Source organism: Tyto alba, unplaced genomic scaffold, assembly GCF_018691265.1.
Source record: "Tyto alba isolate M040663 unplaced genomic scaffold, T.alba_DEE_v4.0 Super-Scaffold_6, whole genome shotgun sequence".
In the NCBI taxonomy this organism is placed as follows: domain Eukaryota; kingdom Metazoa; phylum Chordata; class Aves; order Strigiformes; family Tytonidae; genus Tyto; species Tyto alba.
The window spans coordinates 17,191,317-17,197,316 of record NW_024881327.1 but is presented as its reverse complement, the minus strand read 5'-3'; positions in this window follow the sequence as shown (position 1 = coordinate 17,197,316).

Genomic DNA, 6,000 nt, shown 5'->3' with positions numbered 1-6,000 from the left:
TGTATCTTTTAGATATATTTTTCAGCTTCTGGTTATTATATTTATTACATGGATTGATTTGTAATCTGCTTTTTTCCTTGACTGAAACCCATTTTTATGAGTGAAACACTGAAATAATATGCTTTTTCATCTGCTAGTTCTTAGAGACTGTAGATAGAATCATAATTTCATACTGTCTGTAGACTAGCAGGAGTCTGTATTTGCTACTTCAAAGCTAAATATATGCAAACTTAATGAGTGTAAGTTCTTTAAACACAAGCAGAGGCACTGCTTATAACTAATGCTTGTATAGTTCGAGGAGTAAATACTAGTCAAAGAATACACTTTTATTGGAATATCTTTTAATGAACAAAAAATAAATTGCAGGAAAAAAAACATGCCAAACTTTAAAAACTACAGTCTTACTCAATACACGTTATCTGATCTGTTTAATACCTGATTAATACTCCAGGTTATATACCAAATTGATGAACAGACTTAGTCTTGATGTATTTTTACATACTTGTGTAGAAATAGACACGTCACAGACCATACGACAGTATAGCAGTACACACATCACTATGGAGAAATTGTAGAAAAAATGGAGTGATAAAAGTAGTAACAGATTAACTTCGAATACATACATTACAAGAAAGAAAACTGAAACTGCTGAGGTGATAAATAAACTGAATTGACACAGCCATCATTTAAAGGAGGTGAATCCTTTGCCAGAGTAAGCACCTGAAAGAACAGCACACCACTATTATACATTGATGGAGCCATTTCTAGCAAAGCACTGGATGGCATTTTTGGTATTAGAAAATAATACAGTTCCTGATTCTGTGCACTTTTGTGTATAGTAAACACAATTCTTACATCTGGTAGGAAATTATACACTATTATAATGCATGTTTGATCAGAACAAACTCTGATAAGAACAATGAACATAATACACAATTTTAGAAATCATGTTAGAGAAAAGTGATGGCACTGTTTCAGTCATAGCTCAGATGACAGCAACCATCTTTGTTCCCAGAATGGTTTTACTGATTAAAGCACTTCCCAGGAGGTACATTACTTAGCCATGATTATATTTTCAATTCAAGGATTACTGAAATTAACAAATGTTAGAAAAGATTTAAAAAAAAAAAAAAAAAAAAAAAAAGTAATATATATTTTCTCTTGAAATTTGTAAGTAGTTTAATCTTAAATAATATTTGCTGGGATAGGTCTTTTGGACAAAATTTCATTAAAGAATGTGTCACAGATTAAGTTAAAACTTCAAATTCACTGTTTATGGGAAATTCTGACAATTTGAGGAAGAAATTAACAAAATAAATGATGTAGAAAAATCAGCCACATTTTGTTCAATTTGTTATAATACAAGGCAAGGACAACTCCTCTGGTCTCCCTGCTCCTCTGCCCTGATGCCATATTCCCAGCAATTTGTGGTTTGATGAACACATTAAATGGGTACATATTCAAAAGCATTTTAATTGTCATGTGTTTTTTTTTCCGAAGAAACTATGCTTTATCAGTTAATTATGCCCTTTTATCATTTATTATTATTTCAATAGCAATGCATATAATTCTTCAACAGTGTACAAAAGATTGTTAACACATTTTTTTCACTGAGATCATACTGTTTAAAATAGCCATAGAAAAGAGAGATAGGTACAATAGAAAAGAAAAAAAAATATTTCAAAGAAGTTCATTTGAGATTACTTTGGTAGATAGAAAAGAAAAATACTAGACTTTTAAGAAACAGGGTGGAGGCACTTCAGTCATCCTGTCTATATAGCTCTGTTCATTGTCTCCTCTAACGTGTGCTGCTCCTCCTCAGTGACTCTCACAGCCACACTAAATCTCAAACCTTCATTTGTCTTCCCTAGAGATGCTCTGTACTGTGCAGGCACTGTTGGATGCCAGGAGGTAGAGTACTATGAATATACTTACATGGGGGTCTTGCTGATGTGAAAGAGACATGGGCTGTAGCTTGTTTTGTACATCTCTCCAATGTAGATGCAGATCTAGAGCCAGTGTGTCCAGACAGCTCTAGATTTAAGTCCAGGCTGTTCAGTTTAGAATCATAGAACCATTAATCTAACACTACCAAGTCCACCACTAAATCATGTCCCTAAGCACCACGTCAATTATATTTAATAAAAAAATCTTGAGATTTAAGTCAGTTGTTCAGAAATTAGCCGCACCTGCAAAGGGTGTTGGATTCCTACCTCCTATTGAGTCCAAATAGTTTGGGAACCTAAGCATGAGTCAGGAGCTTAAAATAGTTTTGTGGACCTAGGTCCGTGACTCTACTGCAAGCTATCATGTATTTGAAAAAGTCATATGGTGCTCCCTCTAAATATAAATTTGTAAATATAAACTATTTTTTTTTTTGCACTACATCTCTCGTAATTCTGCTTACAGAGGTGTCAGACATGATCAGTTAGTTCTATTGTGTGAAACAACATCAGCCTGCAAACCCTGGGTGGTTTTTGGTGAGTGAATTGTCAGTATGAGGGTTAATCTGAGCATCAAAACACCATCTATTAGTCTTACAACAGATTTCATGAAAACAAGCTAATGAAGTAATTCCAGCAGAATAAGAGGCATCCCTGCATTTGTATTGCTTGTGATTATGAATTTGAATCTTCAGCTGACATAGAGTCAGCTAGCCAGGTACCATATGGTTATCCATATTATAGCTCAACAGATGTCCCCCAAGCTATACAGCTTCCGTCATATATATGAATGCAAAGAACACACAGTGGAACATATAATAGTACAAACATCTTTGTATATAGGATAAACAGGGGGAAAGCTGTTAACATAGTTCCTCTCAGTACGAAATGTGTAGTGTTTATGCATATATATATTCTGGTAAATTTTCTTCACACCCAAATCCAAAAAGTATGAGTTCTATTTAGATGCTTGATATTTTTATTGAGCCACATAGAGGCATCTGGTACAAGAGCAGCTCAAAATTAAGACCTGTTTGGATGGAAGTCTGTACAGTAAAACCATAGTTTCACTATGACATTATCCAGCTTTTCATCAAGTCTTACAGCTCCTTTAAGTAAAGTCTAAGTGATGCTATTGCTATAGTGATTGACAAGGTTGACAAATTTCAAATTGTGGAGCAAAACTAGATTTGCTTCTAAATAAAGAGTAGCTAGAAGGCTGTTTGGAAAAATGAACAGATAATAAAGACAGCGGACTTGAACAATTTTAGCAATTTAGTGATGCTTTTAATATTTTAGAAAATGTTTTTCTGAAAATGCATCTATGAATGTTTTTATGAAAGCCAAGACAACATAAAGATGACCACAGACTATCACAAATGAACTCAGTAATTGCTGTCTCACACACCATTACATGTGTTGTTAGACTGAGAGAGCCCCAGGTCAGAAGGTTAGATATGTGTCCCCTTTTTTCTCAGATGATCACCTAAGGCAGCTAGGCATGTCCTTGCATGGCACACAGCTCCAGGCAGTTGCCCTGTGTGCCTCCTAGGTGAACTATGTCTGCTGATGAGGGAGTAGTCATTTACCAGACAGTTCTCCAATGAAGCCAATGGGGCCATCCACCACTGTAAAGGTCTGAAGAAAAATTCTGTTGGTGGAAGCAGCGGTAGGGGTCTGAAAGGTCAGTTTAACTATTCACAATCTGAATTTGTATTGATGTTACAAAAGCAATGTAGCTTCCCCTTTCAATGTGACTCTAAAGTCTAAGCCTAAAAAGTAATTCTGAAATCACAACCCTGGAGCAAAGTAAACATAGGAAGAAATCTATTTTATTGAGATTTATCTAGGGTATGTGGTGAGTCTAGCTCATAATCTTATTCCAAAAGTGAGTATCAAAGATGACAGCAAATGCACAATACAACTCCTTTCTCTCAACTTCTAGAATTTGAGAAACATTTATCTAGAATGAAAACACACAAAATCTGAAGCAAAATTCTGCTGTTGTTTCAATCTACACAGTCTCCTTTGCATTCTGTGGTGTTGCACTTGTGTGGCCAGGAAAAGTTGAGATTATTATACTCAAATGATCAGCCTAAATCCTCACAAAGTAAGTAAATTCAGACTCACACCTGCTGCTTAACCACTGGCTTGCCCCCTTCTCTCTAGGCATCATATCTTACAATTTAATCAGTACAGAAGGTCAATTTCTGGCACAAAAACGAACTTAAAAATGTAGTGGAAGCTCATAACTTTGTATTTCTGTGCTTTGTATCTCAGCCATTTCATCTTAAAATACAGTTGGTAAAATGCTATCAAGAGGGTTTTTGTTAGAGATTCTAGTTTGTCAGTCTGAAGCCAAAAAAGATGTATTTCCCACTTAATAACCCCCATGGTTAGTATCAGAGTCCAGTGGAACTTGCAAAGGACAGTAATTGAATGGTTGGTACATTGCTGAAACAGATGCTCAAAACGACTTTGACCTGATTTGTACACTTCTTCAGTGGTTTAGAAACGCTGCAGAGCAGTGGATACATCCAGTTCAGACATCATGGAGTACAAACTAGCTCTTTACCACTTCTCAGCCCCATTCTTAAAATCTCTCTTCAAAGGTTTTCAACCATCTTTACACTGAACACTACAGGACTGATACCTCAGCAAGCTTTATGCAGATGAACCTGAGTACGAGACGCAGAAGCCAGTATAAAACAAGGGGCTTCGTTTGTACAGTCTATATGTGGAAAAACACAGAATGGCATTAGTGTCTCCTAACAAAGACTACAGAGAGAACAACTTGGGCGGAGCACTACGCACAGACATCACAAAATTTTCTTTTCGAAGTTGGGGCTTACACACTGTAAATTACCTCCCAAAGCAATTATTTATCACTTTAGGGCATTCTAACCATGAACACATCAGAGTGCTGCACATGTTGATACATCCACTCGTCTTAGATAATCCTAACTTGGTGAGGATCCTGTTTAAAAATGTTGGTAGGCATAAACAAACCACATGAAATAGATGCAGACATTGTAAATTGCCGTATTTCTAAAATAATATTTGTATAACACAAGTTTCTGGTTACCTTCCTTTCAACATTCAAAACTTTAAGTATGCTCATTTAACAATGTCAAGATAACTTTCAGACTTGGGGAAAGCAAACAGTAATTTTCTATATTTGTCCAACAACTTTTATTATTGCCATGGATCACATTTATGAAGACATCATAAAGTTACAAGGAGTTGTAATAAAAAAAGCAGTTCCAACAATGTAAAGTGGTCCATTACATGTTCCATATGACAACTTTATTATGGCAGTGGACCAGTACAGCAATTACACATAGGAAATATATTACACATAACTTGGTTTGAGACAGAATGCTACAATAGGCCGAAATAATACTGTAAGAACATAATATTCTGTGACAGGTAATAATTATTCCGAGGTTACAAAGAAAGAAAGATACTGTAATTTAGCAATCTGATAAAAACAAGAGTGGTAACAGAAGCAAATTTAGCAATGGAAAGATGAGTTTATTATTGTTTAATTATTATTGATGGCTGCTTATTATAATTAGCACCTGCATTTTTTTTCATTAGATATATTATGCTCATTAACATATTGTCAGGGATCAAGGAGAGCTAAGCTAGGACATAGCAGTGCTATACGCTGTACAAACTTAAAATGAAACGACAACCCATACCCAAAAGACCTTACAGTGTAAATAAAAGTGAACACGTAACACATGGAAAAAGATTGTTGGGGAAGACATGAGAACATGAAAACTGTATGGGAAGCAGAGGTCTGGATAATCATGTGATCTAAATGTCACACACTTTGACATACCTCACACTGATGCTGAGTTTTATGGAGGATTCAGGTGTGAATAACTAAGTAACTTGAAAATGATTATACATAGCTTTTCTCAAGTGTGAGAGAGGGCACAAGGGTCTTTCCTAGAAGATATAAGAGGCAGATGATGGAGACATTCACCATGAATAAATCTTTATTAGAAACACGATGGATTCAAATTCCTAGATGTCAAAAAAATACACA